The sequence below is a fragment of the Anopheles coluzzii genome, chromosome 3 (assembly GCF_943734685.1).
Source record: "Anopheles coluzzii chromosome 3, AcolN3, whole genome shotgun sequence".
NCBI classification, from domain to species: Eukaryota; Metazoa; Arthropoda; class Insecta; order Diptera; family Culicidae; genus Anopheles; species Anopheles coluzzii.
In genome coordinates this window covers 60,968,824-60,990,106 of record NC_064671.1, presented here as the reverse complement: position 1 = coordinate 60,990,106, position 21,283 = coordinate 60,968,824, and positions in this window count along the sequence as shown.

The following is a 21,283-nucleotide window of genomic DNA, read 5'->3' as shown; positions in this document are numbered from 1 at the left end:
AGTAACAGCGTGTTTGAAACAGTTTATACTAAAAATAATATGTTCAATTTGATTAAAGGTACATACCGATTGACATGTATTTCCACGCAAAGGTACAGCTATCTGCAAATGAAATAGAGAAAGTAAGAACCAATGAAACGTAGCGTAAATAATTCACATGGATGCTTCAAAATTGATTATTTATTTATTTATCTCACTCGTTTACCGAAAGCAAACGTTGACATTTCCGTCTTCCTTGTGTCTTTCACATGACAAATTAGGATCATTTCCAGCAAACTCTCCTAAACACCAAATGGTTGAATTCTTCACAATCTTTGCGACGATGGTCCACCTAACCCTATTCCCATTCAATTTGTTCTCGCTATTTGCTTGTATTTACGGATTCATCCCATTCCACTGTCATTTTGTTGACACAGTTGGGAATGTGCTAACCACAGCGGGATATTTATTTTCACCATCCGTTGGATACATATCCATCAAGAACTGGTGTGTCCGTGACTGCCTGGCGTATCCGAGGCAGCTAACAATTTCACGATTCATTGACATTTTGCCCTTGTTGGTAAGAGTAGCTACAACGTCATTCATCTTCCATCTTGGCCACTACTTGTATGGGCTTGAAGTAAAATACATAATGGCAAGGAAGAGCATTTTTTCCATCTCTATTTGTGAATGGATTTATTTGCAGGCTTTGCTCGGAACATTTGACGCACGCAGAGATGTTGTGCTTCAATGACAAAATTAAATTGCAGAAACACGTGGTAAAGCAGGCAACGCAACCTGCTTTGATTAATGTGACGTTTGCAAATCGTGTCCATCATGTCGTAGCGTAAGTATGAAATTAATATAATATTTGATTTCATAACCTCTTCTCTCAAAGTAAAATCCGCACATAACATATGATTCCGAAGTTTTAAAAAACACACCGTACTAGGTATTCAAAGCAGGAAATGGAAAAATCCACTCTCACAACCGACAAAATTAAACCAAAGATGCCATGTGGCGTGGAATGCAAAGAGTAGTGTCATAGTTTGGTATGTGACATACCACCGACAGTTTACCCTGGTCGAAGGTTAGGTCAAACAGCATATTGCAAAACCACCTGGACTGTCTCCAAGGGCGGTGTGCACTACCGGTTTTCAACCGGAACGATGAATTGACCAGATAGAGCTGTGTCCGTTGCTCAACCGAGCTGTATCGCTTCAGCCGTTGTACAATGCACAAGAGTTCAGCGTAAGGTTTTCCAAACATGAATACGTTAAACGTTAGGTAACAGACAAGGATGTGAACATTGCACCACAAAACAATATATTTGTTTTCAAAGCTCCTAACAGTTGAGAAACGCCTGCTGCACTTAAGACAAATTAGAACAAATTCATGTTTTATTTTATTTTAAAAATGTTGTTGGAGAAATATTGAATAAGTGAAAGCATATTTATACAAGGCAAAAAATAGAATAAGAAATTCAAAATATTACACATTTTTCAATTTGCTATTAGTTATTTATCAATCTTACCATATATCAACTAATATTTGTGGAACATACAGTAACTGGAACACTCACTCATTTTCAATACATCTGAAATCCAACATCAATGTTGACATTGTATTCCTCTGCGTCCATAAACGTTTGACATTTCCTGTTAGTAAAGGCTGTTATAAAAGGGACAAAGACGATATTCTGCTGCACAAGAATAATTATCCTCTCAACACTTGACGTGCAAAATCCAATCCCCCAAGGAACGGTCACTAACATTCAAGTCACTTTCCCATCAACTCATCAACCGTTCGGCACCATGCAATTCCAGCTAGGCAATTCACTCTGCTTGCGTGTGCACGTGCTGTTTCATTTAAATCTCAAGAGTGAACGGTACAAATCATCTTTTCCTTGTTGTCAATCCATTCAAAGAATCACCTTGCACTACAGAAACAGGGCAGCGTGCTAATCCTTTTACCGTGGGTGGCTCGGCAACATAGCCAGCGAACATAGAAAGGCGTACGTATTGTAGAGCCACACGTTCCAGCCCGATGCGCAAAGCATGAATGGTCCGCTAGGAAAGGGGGAATCTCTTTACAAATCCATCATTTACTTGCACAGACACCTGCACGGAGGTCCGTCATCGTCATCCAATTATTAATGACAGTTGCCCATCGCCGGTGGAGGAAAGACTTGTGTAGCAAATGGTCACACACCCCTCCAGGACGACTATGTAGGCATACAATATTTATGGAAGGAAAACGAGCTTCCAGCCAATCCACATCTACTCAAAGCCCATAAACGTTGCTTTACACATTTCCCATTCTCTTTCCTGCCGCGCAATTAGAAGCCATTTTTCCGTCACAACTGGCACGGGTAACGTGTTGAGTTCCTCCCGCACGAGAAGCGTCGGTCCCATTGCTGAGCAGGGATACGGCATCAATGGAAATCTCGTTTTTCCTCGCTTACCTGCACAGGTGGACAGGAAAAGTCTGCTGTCAGGTGTCGATATGCGAGGATCGACATGGGGGAAACGCTTGCCAGTGCAAAGGAGCTGATGCCGCGGGGACGTGAGTCGTCAAACGTGAGTCAATTACAGTCAATAACTGCCGTGCTGAATTGTCAATCTTCGTTCAGCAGCCATGTGGTTGGGAAATTTATGTGCATTACCATGCATTTATGGATGAATTTGTTTCTTTATTGTGTTGCATACACCAACACAGCGTCGCGTTGCCGAGACAGCCCTTCACTTCACAGCCCCAGCACGAAACGTCCAGATCGAGTGCGAGTGGATCCGTCCGCGTGGAGCGTATTACTTTCCGTGATGTCGGTTGATTCGCGCTGGATTTGGTTGGATAATTGTTTTATTGCACTATCGGCGTACGTGTGTACGTGAGCCGCATCACGAATTGTTCGAACATGCTCTGAGGAAGATTTATCCATCAGCAAAAGGACCGAGGCGGCTCATGTTATCAAGGGGTTTTACATCATAAAACTATCAACAACGTGCTCGAACGATTTTTCATTCCAAACGGAACAAACGGCCATCGCTCGGGGTGGGAAAAGATTGATTTGCTTTTCGGACTGGTTTTGGGGTACGGTAGTTGACGCCCTACGGGGTTCGTTTTGCTGCCCATTTCCTGGGTATTGTGCAGAAGGTTGAGTGAAAGAAGTCAGGATACTATAAAAAACACCATCAAAGATGGGCTAGAAGTACCACACTCAGAATGATTCCTCAGCTTGAGGTTTGTTTTATTTTGTGTACACAGAAAATCCTTACCGAGACGAAATTGAAAGAAAGCCATTCCAAGATGAAAATGGATGTTATGATTCATACCCAAAAGCATGCTCTTTTTCTCCAATCCTTTCCTCAAGCACGTACGAAAATGTGAGAAACCATTTCAATGTCTTGTTCTATATTTTTTTCACAGGCAAACAAAACTAAGCGAAACAAAGGGATCTAAAATCTCAATACATCTTAAAGTGCTCATCAAAAATTCATTTACAGTCAGGAATCAAACTGAGCCTTGCTGGAAAAGAAATGATGATGTGTAGTAGGTTCAACACATTTTTTCCATTTCAATGATTGATTTGAAACGATTCTAGATGATAAATGTAGGTTAGTTTATGACCTCATATATTTTAGAAACCACTTTCTTACTTTGATCCTTTCAAAATAATGGTAAACTTGCAAAGGGTAAGTTTGAACGAATAAAGGAGTCACATGTATGAGAGGGGTAGTTGTTCATTATAAGAAACTGAACATTTATCACAAATTTTCAAAGTATTAAGGCAATTAGCATAAGTTTCACTAATTCACCATTCAATTATCTCTCACTAGTTGAATGTAATACACGCTCCTGACAGAAATACACGTTGCTTTATGCAAGGACACCCTTATACCCACGCACCCGCACATGGGCATGCAAACGCGTGAAACTAATTAAATCTTATCAAGCAGTTTACCACTTTTCTTTGTTACAGTAAGCATGGCAAATTTACAACCATCCAGGCAGAAAACGGAACGGAACGGAACTTCATTACGTTAGTCTCGCGTTGCAAAGCTGCCAACTTATCAGCCTTCAAGGAAGAGGTTCGCGATACCTCGACCATCAAGCAGCTCCGCGCTTTCCGGTGCGTTTCGCATCCGTTTAATTATAATCTTCAAACAGTTAATTGCTCGTGTGAAATGCAATTAGATCTTCCTACGCAAGACTGACACTACGGTGGTGCACGAGGCGAGCGAAAAAATACACTCCTCAAACGCTTGCATGAATGAAGTGCAATGCAACATGCAACACGGATTTTGTGAGCCAAGTTGGGTACATTTGCAAGGCAGTGAATTATGTTCAACTGAGCATAAAAATCTTCATTAATGGAGTGGCAATGCAGGGTGGTAATAAAACCAGTCACTTCTGTCAGTTATGTGTGCTAATTTCGTGTTGCTCCAGGAGATTTTTCGTTAATCAACTTGGTCGTTTAGCACTTTTAACGAAGACAGCAAATAATGCTGAATGAACGTCGATCATTCGTTTACATTATTACGTCATTATTACTAATAATAAACCATTGGTATATCATATATCAATACCCAAAAGCTAGTTATAAGCAAATAGGGACTGTAAATATATTTTTTAAATGGGGCCGGTCTCGCGGTACAGACATCAACTCGTATGACTTAACAACATGCCCATCATGGGTTACAACCCAGAATGGAGCGTGCTCTCATACGTAGGTTTGACTTTCCTGCTATGAGTAATCAATAAGTTCTTGTTCAAGAACGGTTGTTGTACCAAGGAGACGAAGAAGAATTTAAATGGGAAAATATGAATTACAAAAGCTTAGATACTAGCTCTTGCAGCTGATGTGCGAAAACAACTAATGAAGTAAGACATTCATCACTCTAGGAAAGAAAAAAACTTAAGGTAAACGCGTGTTATTACATATGATAATAATGAATTATTACTGTTTAATAATCAAATGTTTGAGGGGTTTCAACTTTTCTCTTACTATTAGATATGAGTTTGTTTTAACTTTACAACTTATAAAAACACGTCACATTAATCAAATTAAAAAAATAGCATTTATATGAACTAAGTATCAACTACAAATCGTTACAATCGCAAAATTGTAATAGTATGATTTGCAAGGGCGTATTTCAGTATTGTATGACTTTAGACCTTCAGATACATCGAGAGATACATTTGCCGGTCTCGTAGTACAGTCGTCAACTCGTACGACTTAACCACATGCCCGTCATGGGTTCAATCCCCAAATAGACCGCGCCGCCATACGTAGGACTGACTATCCTGCTATGGGGGGGGAATCAATTAGTCACTGAAAGCCAAGCCCACAAGTGGGTACAGGCAGGCCTTGACCGCCATCGTTTGTTGAGCCAAAGAAGAAGAAGAAGATTTGTAAATCCTTTCAATCGTGCACAACAACGCCTTGTTCCAATCCATCTTCATTTCTGTCATAGTAGTTTTTATTTTAGTAGTTACTACATATCTTTGCCTTTTAAAAGCTTCTGACCTCCAACACAATTCAATTATTTCATACTCATACTTAAAAAACAACATATTTATTGTTTGAATGCCTTTTAGTACTTCGTGCGCTTCCTAAATTCCAAGAAAGCTATAAAAATAAAATGATAGTAAGAAGGTTAATAACATTAAGAAAGTACATGCTATAAGTTATGAATCCCTTGAGTTTACGTGAAAGTTGTGTTTAATACGCTAGATAGTGCTTCAAATATTCGTATCAATACTGTCCATCGCAAGATTCATTTATACATTCACAGAGAAGAGGAAAATAAAAAAAAACTCGTTCACTAAACCAATTTTTGAAAATGTTGTGTTCTAACGTAGCTATTTCATCCACGAAGTATGCAATAATTTCATTAATTTATGTTACGCACACCATCCATCCCGAACCATATCGGATTACATATTGAAAATACCAAACACGTTGTAACTTCGTGCTTCTGCCAATACTCTTACTAAACGAAAAAATGGTTCCCAGCTCGAAGGAAACATTGCCACCAAATTTTGTTTATGACTCTGGGCATGGTTCGGATCCTGTTCATGCGTCCGGATCATGCGTCGCGATAGAACAAGTATTTGTTCCCATAAATTCTGTTTGTTTCGCGCTTTACATCCATCGATTTCCCATTTGCTCGAAAGTCTCGCTTTTTCTCTCTCAGTTCTTCACGCAGATCACTGAAAAACGTAAGCTAGCCTTTTCCCTTCCAGTTGGCCGTTCATACGTTGATTAAGAATAATTTTACAATCGATTTGTTTTCGTCCGTTTCTCCCGCTATTCACTAGTTTTGTGCAGAACCAATTTTTGTTCATTAAAACACACAACATTCAAGCACTTCAATACAACACTAAACCATTCTTTCCAATCATCCCTCGAACGTGTGCAAGCAGCAAACGATGTTATTTGTGGCACCTTCCTTCCCCAACAGCATCGCAAAAGTCAGATAACAAAGCCACCCTACTGTGCAAGCTTAAACAAAATGTTTTTCTTTTCCACCTTTAAATTTATGTTCCAGCGCACGTTTATCCGTGAGAAAAGAGCAGTTCCTTTTCATCGCACAGTAAGAGTCGGAGGCGTTTATTGTGTGCTACACGACACGGTTTCGCTGTAGACCCTTGAGACACCTAAACCTAGGTGCGGCTAGGTTCACCCTGCCGGTTGACGGTGTAATTTGTCGCAAAAGCAACAACACATGCAACTGCCACAGAACGCAGCAGGAGACCTTACCAAACCCACAGCCACCAACCTGACAAACAGTGAGTTCACAACGACCTGTACGACTCGAGTTGGTAACGGTACCATTGAACCTCACTGTTGTTTACCTCATGCGATGGGTGATTTTCCGTTATTTCGCCCGACTAAGATTTGGGATCCCTCTTCTCTTGTGCTGCAAGACTCGATGTACACAATAGTTTGCCCTTGTTTCTTAATTACATCGCGTTGCAGTGGCACGCCTAACACATTTTTGCCTCGCTTTTCCTGGGTCAATGAGTAAAAAGCGCAAGCAGAAGCAGCCTTGAAATCAAAATACAACCAGACAAAACGCTATGCGTTCGCTCTCTGGGGACGGGTTCCATGGCTTTGTTTGGAATGAAATGGAAAGAACGGAACCGCTTTCCTTCCTCGATTCAGGGACTGTACCTCTGAGGTGCATTTTGAAACCCTCAACTATGCTCCATTCAATTAAATCTGGCATCATAGAGTGAAATAAAATGTGTGTTTTCATTTCATCCTTGCCATCCTCCCTATCGTAATCCTTTCACCCAAATCATCCGTTCTAGGTGACTAGAATTTAGGTTAAAACAAGGAAAGCGGTACACAATTAGTGCTTCCTGTTGTATACTAAAGTTGTTGGGGTGCAGTCAAGCAGCCAGAAAATTTAACCATGCGTAAAAAATGAAGGTTTAATACGGTAAAAATAGGGACTCTTGTTCCCCTTTCAGTAGAACGATAATCTTCTTCTTCTTTGGCACAACAACCGTTGTAGGTCAAGGCCTACCTGTACCCACTGGTGAAGTGAGCTTGGCTTTCTATGACTTGTTATTACCATAGCAGGATAGTCAGTCCTACGTATGGGGGCACGTTCTATTCGGGGCTTGAACCCATGACGGGCATGTTGTTAAGTCGTACAAGTTGACGACTGTACCACCAGACCAGCTTAGAACGATAATAATCTCTTCTTTTTTTATAGAGGCATTCTTTAAACAACTCGATTTCAGCTGAGATTGAATAACAAAGTCAAATTTTATGGAACTGTTTAAATTTTAACACACTTTACATTGCTTATTTACAAATTATTTTTCTTTGGCACAACAACCGTTCTCGGTGAAGACCACTAATAGGCTAGACAAAAGTAGCAAAACTAAAATTAAATATTCAAACACTCCAAGTTGGTGTTATTGGAAAAAGTAATGGGTTTGAATTCTTTGCAGTAGAAAACTAACAGAAGGTAATATAATTTCAACAAATGGTTGGAGATACGAGATATTTTAAGCAATCCGATATCTATCATTAGAAAAAAAACATTTAGTACATTCTAAAATGACTGGACAAAACAAAAATTCCAAAAACTAAAAAAAACTATTAAAACAATTCAGGTCCTATTCATAGACTTTTCATTTCATTTATTACTTTCAATATTAAAATAATTGGAACTACACTAAACCAAGGGGAAGTAGAAAAGGATGTAACAGCATGGAAGTCGATCGATTTACTTCTGCGTGGCTACCGATGTCGGCACTCAACATACATAATATTTGTGTAACCTTGCCCTACTACGGATCTATAACCGGGGCTCTAGAATTAATCCCAAAAACTAAATAAAATATGCACTAAAAACCTAAAAAACTAAAAAAAATACGCACAAAAGCTTTCAAATGTTTCTCCCAACAGTCCCATTTGATGTGTATAATTTGAGACGTATAGAATTTACCAGTGTAATCCAGCAGAAATGAGATGAAAATTGAAGTCATGGTTTCAACATTGCATCCAACCGTACAAATCCCCTTCAGGATTGAACAAACTCTCGGATCGAACTGTCCAGCTGTCTGATGGAGCTTTCGATTCCCATGCTGATCGATTGACACTTGGCGACTCGTAACCATAAATCCAATCATCACCACCATAAATCTATCAATCAAATACGATGGGATCGTGCTCCGTCGCAGCAGCGGATTACCACATACCATCACGACCAACACCAATATCCTGGATCTGCATTAGAGCATTTGAAACAAACGAATGACTGTGCTCCTGCTAGAGTTTCCTTTTCGCTAACAGTGTGCACCCACACACATGAACACACGAATACATTAGCTCGCATGCTAAAAACGGCTCATTTCGTTACCATGCGTTTTTTTTTTTGGAGGAATACAAAACAGGGAATATCGAAAAGATTGATTCGTTACAATTTTGCGTACGTGAGGCACGTTGAAATGTGTACCAGTGTCGATTCTCCATTTGGGTTACGCAAAGCTTGGCCACAGTAAACCGCGTCAAACATTTTTTTCGCAGCGCAGTGCTGGAAGAGCAGAAATGCTCTCTCAAGGGTGTGTCCGGGGTAAACAAAACTGTCCAAAAGCAACGATTCATGTGCGTGGTACCGATGCGATAGGTGAGCAACATTTTGTATTTCTATTGCAAAATTCCATTTCATTCGAACAGGTAGCCAACGATCCTGGTAAACTCTGCAGTGTTGCAACAGTTAGCCAGTTAAATTGTCTAGGGAGTGGAAGCTTGGTAGGATGTCTCACCCCAAAACTGTCACGAATGTTGGAAGGCACGATTTTCAGCGCGCTCGCGCGAATAGCGAACAAATGATAGGGAAACTAACCCACGATCTATCGGATCCACTACCAAACAGTAGCGCTGGTGATAAGTTTCCCGGGTTAGCGCAAGGTTAGCATAGGCCTGCCTACACCCTCGTCAACGTCACGGCGACGTGCAATGCTCGTTGGGAACGCGATCCGCGATAATTATCAACGCGTCCACAAACGGCACTGGCTGGGATTGCTGGGAAATATGGAACAGTCGAAGGCAGCAGAAGTTATACCCACACTTTAGGCGTATTTTTTACTCTTTAACGCCTTAGATTTGACACAGCTGTCACTAGATAAGAACGGGTGATGAACTGTCAAACGAATACTGCTAAAAGTGATCACAGAAAAGTTACTTAAAGATCGATAGTTACGGATAGGGTAAATTTGGTTTTCGAATGGGACAAATATTTAATAGATGCTTGTGGTTAGTTAACTACTAATAATACATTAAAATATTAGAAAATGTTTATTATGAATAAAATCGACCCAAATGTTCTTGCTTGTTATGAATGTGTTGATTAAACATTACATTTGATCATGAACTTTTACCACAACCGTTTTTTTTTTGGTTCAATAATCTTGCACTGCTACCAATAATTTGCTCAATACTTTGCCTCACCATCCCATTACACCAACAATACGTTACTCAACAATTGTATCAAAATGCATTGATAACGCACCTACTGCTCTTCTCCAATGGGCGTGACGCACGCGTATGTGCGTAATTACTGTCAATCCGGGTGCGTATGATTGACAAAAATTACCATAATTCAATTATCCAAATAACACGCAAACAGCAATCTAATTATACTGCCGCAAACACAGTGCCACGGGGAGAGGGATGGTAGAGCACCGACTGGCGGCCAGACAGCCAGCCAGCCAGCCAGGCCGGGCTGCAGTTAATCGTCATTTATTGCCAAACGGTAGAAAGTGCAGCAGATTAGAAGGGGTTGTAGCGTGAGGTGGTGTACAATCTCTGCCGCTAGCAGGTCAGTTATTTCAGGGTGTGGCAGTGCCATACCCAACACCTTCCCCCATCAAGCAATTCCGTGACTGCTAAGCTGTGTAAACCCTCAATGCTCTTGCTCTCTGCCAGGACTTCGTCCTCGTTCACCGGTCCATACCATTCGGCACTGCAAATGATCACTCCCAGTGCACACAATGAGCTGAATACGCGGAAATGCAAATTATCACATTACTGTCACGACGACAACTGAATCACGAGGAACGGGTATAGCACACCGTTTTCCTTACCCGAGGACAACCGGCTCTTCGCACCGGCTCTTGACATTTTTGACGACTCAAGCGCGCGCCAACTTCCCCTGATAAGAAGGTGGTCGTGTGGAAAACTGCTTAAAGTGCACTCGATTAAATTGCTGCGGTGATCTGTGAAGAGCTTCTGCTGGTGCATGTGTTCCCTTCATACCGAAAACGACACTATCACCCATCGTTAGGGTTAATCACCGTTGCTTCGAGCAATGGCAAATTGAAAAGAATGCTAGCCGGCTACTTCAAAAACGAATGCGTCACCGTCCCTCACCGTTTGAAGTGTGGCGTTGCGTGATACGTTTCCGCTAAACTGTACATTCAATGGACGCTGCCCCTTTCCTGCTGACCGGCCACTATCGGCTCATAAATGACACGTCTTGATTATGCAAATGAAGGCAGGCTGCAGTGGAGTTAATTAACTTTCAGAATTAAATCATTTAACCCACATCCAAACACCAACACGCACAAACACACGCACATCGAACATTGAACGGGGTGTGCTTTACCGTAGGCGATACAGAGGGGTAGATTCAGGAAAAAAAGAACCCGCTTATTGCTGGGTCACGTTCGCACACACTTACACACGGCTGGCGCCTGAATGACTCGGACTTTACCCCATCCACATATATGACCCTCCGCCGGCAAATTATGTCCTCCGCTGCCTGCTGAGGAGACTCTGCTAGTGTTTGATGAACACACTTAGAACGCATTTTCACCGTGAGTTGGGAACCGACACCGAGCACGGTTGACAGGGCATCGAGAGATGTAAAACGAGAGAAAGTCAAAGTATGACGTCCATGTACGATTGTGTGTGTGTGTATGTGCGTCTGCGAGACTGCATGCTTGTTATTACCACAAAGAAAGCAGGAGCCGTGCTCGCCGACCACCGTTGTCGACGCCACCAGGATAGATGATGGATTACAGTGATTAACCCTACCACCCCGAGCTGTCTGCCACTGTTCGCCATATCGCCACGGTTTTCCACATCCTCGACGAGTAGGTCGCCCAACCATGACACTCCTTGTTTCCCCAGTTCACAAACACGCTAAACATGGCGCGTATCTTGTCCGTGTGTTGAGCGGACTCGGCGACGTAGCGCACGGGTTGATTTATGGCTAAGCGCCGGAACGCCACTGACCTTGCCGCTTGGTCGTGATAGATTGGACAGTTCGAGGGGTTTCGTTAGTTACAGGACACTTCCACCGGCGCAGCACCTATACACATATGCTTGTTTTAACTGTCGAGATGTGTGTTTCCCGCCACCCCGCGTGGTGTGCTGGGGTGTAATGCGCACTGGTCCGAGACAAACATTCCGGCGAATCAATGCGGAAGTTTGTTCAGCACCACCTGCGACCAGTTTAATGATAATGAGGTGGCTGTTGAAGAATATACCACTCGGTCTGGTAGCTTCTACCTAAAAGGAAAACAACCGTTTGTTGTTGGAGCATTGGTTTGGACAATCATTTCAATCTACTTGACTTAATTGGTAGCGTAGTTGTACTGTTTATAATAAGTTATATAGGTTATAGGTTATAGGTTATAATTATCGGCATCTTTTAATGTTTAAGTTTTAAAGCTTACTATTTCAGCCTAGGTTTGATTGACATGATATACATTTGAGATGATATACATGTCATGATATACATTTGATATATATGGAGATTGAGAACATGATACGCAATTCAGCCTCATAAAGCCTGTCAGTCGACACAATTCAATGATATCAGAAGCTTATGCACTGACAAATTATATCACATAATCTATTTATCGGGCGAACCAGTGGTACAGTCGTCAACTCGAACGACTCAATAACATGTCAGCGATCCCGGCCTAGAATGGACCGCCTCCCCGTAGCAAGGATAGACTTATTCAGCTGCATGGTAATGAATTAAGTCTCGAAAGCCTGTATAGGCACGCATGGCCGCGTAAGACGTTGCGTCAAATAGAATCTATATATATTTCTTACACTACCATGCCTTATGAGAATTTTAAAATGTATTTCATATGGAAAAATAGATAAAGTAAACCACTAAACAGTACGCCCTATAAGCTGCCTGTCGTTATGGTTTAAATATTTTGAATTATGAAAAGAAAACTTTAAAACCACATCAAACATCACAGATCACACAAGAGCGATTGAAGCGTGAGGAATGTTCCATTTCGATTGGTTAATATTGCATCGTTTTGCAGGAATATGCCAAGCTCAGCAGAGCAGATACCACCAACAACGATGCTTTAATGTTAGCCGAGGTTATACAGGCCACTCGTCCCATACGGCATGTTCTATGTAATTGAGCTCTAACAATGCATAATTTGCATACCTTGTCCTGAATGCGAACTAACCACTCAACGGCTCTACTGTGATTCTTCACCTTAGCTTCTTTCTCACACAAGGCTTTATTGGGTCAAATTATTTTGAAGAATCGTTTAAACTGTCGTACCTGAAATGAAAAACAAAGAAAAAACATGGTTAATGAAACAAGCTGGTAACAAAGTAAATGCGCATTTATAGGGTGACGATCCAATTTGGCCCGTCTCATGGAATGTTCTAAGGTGCATTCATGGTGGTTGTAAACGAATTCCAATACCACCAACCATTCCAACGAGCCGCTGTTCCCGCGACCATGTGTTACGTTCACCGCTTCTTTTCACTCTAAACGAAACGACTCAGAACGACAGTAAATTGCTATGATAATCGAACATGACAGTTGAATGCCAACGTCGTTTCTAGCCTGTCGTTTAGAATCGCATCAGCGCAATAAGATGATCATTGCATGAATGAGTGCAACAGGAATTAAAGCACTTCGGCTAAGGCTAGGTTTAGCATCGATTTTCTCATGCACAAAATGTCTTGACAGATGCTCTGCGAATGGGTGCAGTGCGTTTACTTTAGCCAACCTTCAAGCCCCCGACCCCCACGTTCGCTAATCCCAAACATCACAAACAGAAGGATGCACGCTCTTTGCCAGTACAGGGAAAAACACAACTCCCTTTGGAATAGCGATGCTTGCAAACAACACCATCGATACCGCACGATGAGTTTGTTCATTATTTATCTTAAACTTAACCGCCTTATCCCAGCTGTCGCCAACCGTAGGCAAACGGCAAACAGGCAGCATCTTCGTTCGGCTTGGCTTTCGCGTCGTGTGCAACCACGCTGTTCTGGGAAGAAATGACTTCAAGGATCTATCCAACCCCACCCATCAGTGGTTTCAGTTCGTCCTTTTCCTTTTCCCCAAAGACACACAGGGGGAGCGAAAGAACGAGCGATAGGCGATGCTCGAGCGAAAATGCAGTATCAAAAACTAATTAGCATGCATCCTTCATCGCATCGCATCACCAACCATCCAGCCAGCGGCTACTGCACCAACTGTGCGGTACCAGCCAGCTGGGATCAAATTTTACCCACTAATGACCAAAACCGTTCATACCGCCTCCAACCCCCAAAGGCTTAACGCTTGCAGCTAGCGTTGAAGTTGCCGTTTGAGCGCTGGTTTTACATCTCGGCACCTGTCAGAATGTTTTCCAAAGTGATTAACATCAAGACGGCCACGGGCTGGAAGGCTGGCGCAGGGTGATGATATCCTTTTTCTGCCGAGGGGAAAGTTTTGCGCTCCCTTTACCCGTTAATGGAACGGACGGTGCATTGCTGCTTAGACACATTTCTAGTGCTAGACGAGTAGCGATGGTGCAGCCAACTGATGCAACAAAATTAAACTCGATAAAACTTGATAAGCTGCAACGATTATCGAATGACGTTATGTTGTAGATACGATTTTACTTTTATTGTTTCTTTTCCTTGCCGTGGTGGTTGGCTTTGTGAAGTTTTGTGAAAGTTTACCAGCTGTGATGGGATTTTAATAGAAAGATAACAGAGATTTAATTTAAAATTCCCTAATGAATCTACTTTAAACCTTCTGGTCTACTACCATTTAACTTTTGCTCAATGTCTACCATTTGCCCAAAGTAACCATGCTGGAAAAATAAATTCATACATTTTTTTATCCTTTCATATTACCCACGATCCTCCCACACCGGTTTCCCAAACCACATTCAACCAGAGCGCTTAAATTATGCCCTTCCGGCCAGGCACCCGGTACCATATTTTCACAACAAATTATTGTTTGTTCCATAAATCGCTCACTCGCGTCCAACGTTATATACGTTGACCTCTCTGCTGGAGCCGGGGTATGATGCTCTGCATTAGCAGGCCCCCTATGAAACGCCGAAATTGATTTTGAAGCTTCCTCGAGTTTTTCACCCACAGCGTCCGGAGCTAATGCGGTTATGGGTGCATTCGAGCGAATAATTTAGCTGTCACTGCCAGACCAAACCGATCGAAACGCTGTGCCGTAGCGTAAAGGAAGCAAGGCGGTAGGATGCAGGTGAGGGAGGTGACATAAAAAAACACGAACCAACACAACTTCACAATGGCCACAATTTCACTACACCCAGTAGGTTGAACATGAGTGGACAGTTGGCTCGCGGGTGAGTGGTCCCGATTATGATTCGTTTTAACAGTGGTCTGGAATAATGATGTTGCGAATCGGTTGTTGATATAATCACTCGTACTGCACAGGAAGGCAGATGAATGAAACCTCCGGAAGCAATCGGTGGAAGCGAATATTACGCGCAGTGTTGTCTTTTAAACAAAGCTGATCTATTTTTAAACCAATTTATAATTACAATTTACAATTTAAACCAATCTGTTATAATACATTGATTGTATTTTAGTGCACAGGGTTCTTGTTTTAGTATTATGGATTGCATAAATTATTCTAAAATTCTTATACGACTATATAAATCTTAAAGATCTGTTCTAACAAGATTTGAATAAATCTTCTGAAATGACTTATAACGACAATGCTAGTGACAGCTTGTTGCCCTCGATCATGACTTTTTCTTGTTGGAAACTTTTTCGCCATTCTTCGCCATTTCAAGTAGCAGTTTAATTTGTTCTTTCCTCTATGTACGATTTATGTTTTTCTTTTATTTCGTGGACATCTGTCGATTAACGAGATTCCATTCGCATATCCAAATAGAAAGAAAATTATTGACCATCTTAGAAAAGACACCACCATCCGCAATAGCACAATTCATCTCTTACCAGTGACAGAGTCTAAGTTTCGACGCGCTTTTCTTTTTCTCTCTTTTTCATTTTCTCCATCTCAAACCAGCTCACTTTTTGGACCGCACGTCACTCCCTACTTTCGTTTAATAATCAACTGCTGCTGCTGGAATAATTTTGCATATCGTTTTCACTCGATCTTCTATCGCGATCCCAGTTCAGCTGTCGAATGAAAGTGAAACGAACCCCCACACCCTAATGGCAAGGCGTTGGATCAATCTGAAAGTAAACTTTTCTTTTCGAGATATTTTTCCCCTTAGGCGCGCGTTCTCCGCCAGCGTCGCCGTGGCTCAATGAAATGAATCAGATCAGGATAGGATCTGCCACATGAACAAACTTCATCTGCACCACCGCTTTCCATCATCATCATTGGAGGAGCATTTTGTCGCCGTTTGCTTCATCGGCCCACCGGCCAGCCCAATGGACGAGATGGGTCAGGAGTAAAGCGCGATGGTAATTGATTTTTGCCCGTGGACGCCCGTTTGACGCCCGTTTGTGATTGACATCCATGGTACAGGCGGGAGGCTAAAAACTTTAGCTGTTTTTTCTTTTGCATCTACTCTTGCAAGCTTTCTAGGATCAAATCCACGCGATTGCCTTATCAGGCTGGTTCATGAGAGGATTGGCAACGGCTTTGACTAGTCTGTCATTGACGGTGGCAGTTGGACGTACGGAAGAAAAAACTTTGTAACGTCAGTGTGACAGGTTTCCGCGGCCGGTGCGTCAAGTTATGGGTGGAGTTGTTTAGGGAACCACTCAAATTGGGCTGAGCAAACTTCAGCAAATAAGCAAAATTTCCATTTTCTGTAACTGTGAAATACTAAAGATGAAAAAACGCCGTGAGATAGCTAAATGCCTTTTTATATGAGGACTACTTAACCACCACATTGATGCTCCTACTCTATTAGCTACGATAGAATTTAACGCGCTATCTAGGAATCTACGTACACGTCAATTCGTATCCGTCCCTCGTTATAGAACTCGTTTTGGCCAGTTTGATCCTATGTCAGCTATGTGTCGAACTTTCATAAATAACTTTGATTTATTTGATTTCAACATGCCACAGAATGTTTTTAGAGATAGACTCAGGACACAACTTACGTAATAATTTTATTTTCAAAATACATTTTCTATTCTTGTGCACCTGTTCTCCCCGATCGATTTATGTACCTTACATAGTCTATAACTACTAATTTAAGTACATTCATGTAGGATCTTCAAGATCCCGATGGATTAATCAATAAACATATAACGCATTCGTAGAAAGAAAAATAATCGACAATTTACTAGTACTACCTCAGTTCCTAAGAAAGTACCTAATTTTTTCAAGTTCTTTCTGTAAGAAAAAAAAGTCATGCAGCACTTTCCTCGAATGTCTGTTCCTATTGAAGTCTTGTCCATTATTTTTAGAACATCAAGCAACAACATTTGTCCTCAAGCAAATGTAGTTCATTACTGATTAACTTCATCGCTCAAAATCACGCCCTTCGCCCTCTCTAGAGATGCTGTTTGCTTCAATGCCGTTCAGAAAAATAAACGCATCATTATGAGGTCCATTTTGTGGGTCTGCCCTTCCATGTTTTGTTAAACCATTTTACTTACATACACCTCTACCATGCTAACTACACCACAAAGTAATCATCATTTAGAGGATTAAGTATTTAAAGACTCTGTTAAGTATCTCCCCTACACTGATACCCTACAATTTGCGAATTTAAGTAATTTGTACGGTGAAACTACATAAAGGTGGCCGCAAAAAATAATGTGAAAGCACTGGAGGACAGCTTTGTCCAAACGCCCGAAAAAGCCTCACGACCCCGTGCTACCCAAACGATACAGATAATGATCGAAATGATGAAGACATTACTGGCTAGCAGTGAAAATAATTACCACCACATAATGATCGAAGCCTGATCGTTTAGCTGCTTTGTGCGTGTGCATGTTCGTTTTTGTTTCATATTTCCGAACGCAACCTGCTGAACTGATTCGTGCCGTCCGTTTTCCGACGAAGCCTCCATTTGCACACGAGACCGTGTTCAGCGTGAAAATGACACATAATATCTATCTTTTTTTAACTCTCTACCTCATTTCGGGCTCGGAACCAGTAAGCTCTTACAACAATGTGCAACCATGTATGTCAGTGTACCTACGCGCAAAGTGTGCGGATTTAATTTCAGCATTGAACTTCGGCTCACTTCTCACTGCTAGCTGCCGTGTCGATCGTGCAGATGGCCAGCCACCGTGTCAGGAGGGCACCGATGGTGCACCTAGTGGGAATGTGGGAAGCCTTTTAGGTCGACTTGCGGCTCTTTAATTTGCTGACCGGCGTGGAGGCTTACATAATTATATGCATTATGGGTGTGCGCGCGTGTGTGCCGGGGAGGAGGGCAGGGATGGGAACGTACATGACATGAGCCCTTAATGTGTTGCCCTACGAGGTTAGGGTCAGTAAGCAAAGAACGACCGATGTCTACCGGCTTCTCTTCCATGTCATTCTCCTCTTTCGGCATCGCGGCACTTGTTACCACCGAAAGCCTCAAACCATGTAACCATAGCCAAAGGTAGCTAGCTATATTGAGCCTACTGGTTTCCACAGCCACAAATGACCGCCGTGCATACATCAGAACCACCGCGGCAAGGTTAAGAGATAACTTCGATGCTGATGTCGATGATAATGATGCCGATGATGGTGATGATGATGATTTTGGGCAGGCAGGGCTGAATGATGAGGATTTTCCAGTTCATTTCGTTATCTCATCAGTTTTCCATCGCCCTCACCACATCACACAGTAGCGCGGAGCGAGGAATTTTGGCTTCCCCCGGGTGTGGTGTTCGATTTTACCGAACGCGTTTGTGCAAATGTTGATGATTTCAACCAAAATGAGCGACCTGATGAGGTGTGACGGTGTTAACGAAATCGTTATGAGCTTGAATCGTTTAACTTATTTACTGATTTGATTCCGAAAATATCAACCAGCTTGAAATTGTTCACATTTCAGAGGTCCGTTGGAAATTATTGGATAATTCAAATGATCCATAGGTTAAAGTTTTCTTCAGTTAGTTTTGAAAGAATGTGTTATTTTACCAACATTATTTTAAATAAATCTTATATATTTAAAACAAATTAAATTCATTGAAAAAAATGATATTGAGGAAATGTGACATAACTTTTGATATTTGATTTTGAACTCATTGGATTGTTTCATTATTTACTCTTTACAAAACAACACAAAAACTATCATCAACTACCACGCTAGCACATTTCTTGTTACCTTCAACGCTTAATTAAACTGACATTAAAATGCGCTAAAAAAACCTTCACACCATAGTCGTTTGACCTCAGCCAGCCATCAACGGCAAGCATTGAAAAATGCTCTTAATTTAAAGTAATGAGCCCACTGCTTGGTAAATCTCACACTCCGTCCACACACAACTTTCGATAGGCTCGCGGCAAAACGATCTGTTTGCATTAATCTGCAACCCCGCTGGTAATATAAAATCATATTACGTACCGCTCTAACAGCAGTTCAATATACTTCCCGAGGGATGCAAATAAATTATGCGTGAGTGTATGTGTGTCTGTTTATTTGAAAATTACGATACCGGCTGAAAACAAACACTCAAGACCAGCAAGCTATCTTCATCGCTTTTCCAGAAACGATCAAGCTTCATCCATTGATTCGATGAAGTGCTCGTTATAGCTTATTTACGTGCCTGTGTGTATCAGTTAATGTTAACCTCACGGTTTTTGCAAAACATACCAATAATCCCATAAAGAGCACATTTTCTGGAGCGCTTGTAACGCATCAGAAAACCCCTTCCGTAATACAAACCCGATTATACGAGCGGTTGATTCTTTCGATTAAATGAGGAAGAGAAATATGAAAATATCTGTCAATGTTCGTTAGCGCGCGCCTTTAACGATTTTTGCCTTTTTTTAAAGGATTTCAACTCATTGGCGGAATGGGTGAGTAAAGAACCAAAAAACAACCCCTCCAATAAGGCTCAGCATGAACCATGAGAGTAGTATTCGATTTTTATTGAGGTTTTCCAGAAAGAGGTATGAGTTTGCATTGCATCAATTTGCATTAAAATGTGATTTACGAAGAATCAGAGCAGGATAATCTATGGCTATCTATCTATGGTTTCATTCAATACATCAACAATATCCAACAAAAGAATACATATAATCTTTTATGGGGTTCTTATCTCGTGCAAATTACTGATAAAAATCTAAAATTATATTAATAAAGCACTAACTAAATAATATTAACTAAACATTTGTTTGATATATGGATATTATATACCAAATATCTCAATTGTCTATTAGTTACACGAAATTATCTTTCTGTTATGAATTCATGTTGCTCTCCTAATATGATAATATCTGCACATCAATGAGTTTAACATCGGTTAGTACGTTATATGTTATATTTTATAGTACTTATATGTATATAATTTCGTAACCTAATATTATTTATAATTAATATCACCCAGCTTTGTAGTAAGTCCCAGATACGGGGTGGCGATTATGAGGCTGTAACTTTGATTTGCACATATAAGGCCTTCCATTTTCCCAATAATAATCTTTCTCCCTTTAATTACTAAACACATTGAATTATACATCAATATTAAATTTGTGGCATTCAATGGTTTTAGAAGAATGTTCAATTTTTTTTATTAACATAACCATTTTTCAATACTTCTTTACTTAACCACATAAAAATCAAACAGCATTTTATATGCCTTAGAAGGAGGAATTGTTTCTTCAACTTTTAGCGTTTGTTTTTAAGCCTGGTGTTCAACATAATTTATCTCCTATCTGGCATCCAGATGTCGACTGCCATTGGTCAACGGTATGGTACAAATCGAAAGGCAGAAAATTGCACTATTGATTCTTGCAGCACGCAACACAGTATATGCTGCCGGAAACACGCATCTCCCAAACAGGTTGCACATAAATGTGCATCAAAATAACCACATTTGGCGTCACATTTTACTGCTGGCAAAAGCTGACAAGCTGTGCACTGAATGCATTACCGCACGACTGATTCGTCAGCAGGTTGCAGTGAATGGAAGTCGTTTTCTGTTCTGAAGCTTCCTACCAGAAACCACCATAAACCACCCAGCTCAGTTGGTAAACGGGATCACGGGTTCCGCTTCTTTGGTTGCCATTTTTGTTGGCTTGCAGAACTCTCTGCCCACCACGCAGGGAACCAGAATTTGGTCAGCGCGGTTCGGGGGTACGCCGTTAAATGGATGGCCCAAAAACGGGCTTGGCAGTAGGAACTGTACGAGATTGAATGATGAAAAATCTGCTCCTCAAAAACGGATACATCAAATCGATCACATTGGACAATGTTTTTATGTTTCCGCACTCCAATAGTGAGTGGGACGGGGCAGCACAAGTGAAGCATCAAACAACTCGTGAAAAAAATACTTCTCGCTTTTGTTTGCCTTCGATTCGAGGGCTTTTTTGTGCTGTTTTTATGTGCGTTTTTCTCTTTCATTTTTCAATTGTGGCTCCATGCTGACCATGCACACCAAAATACA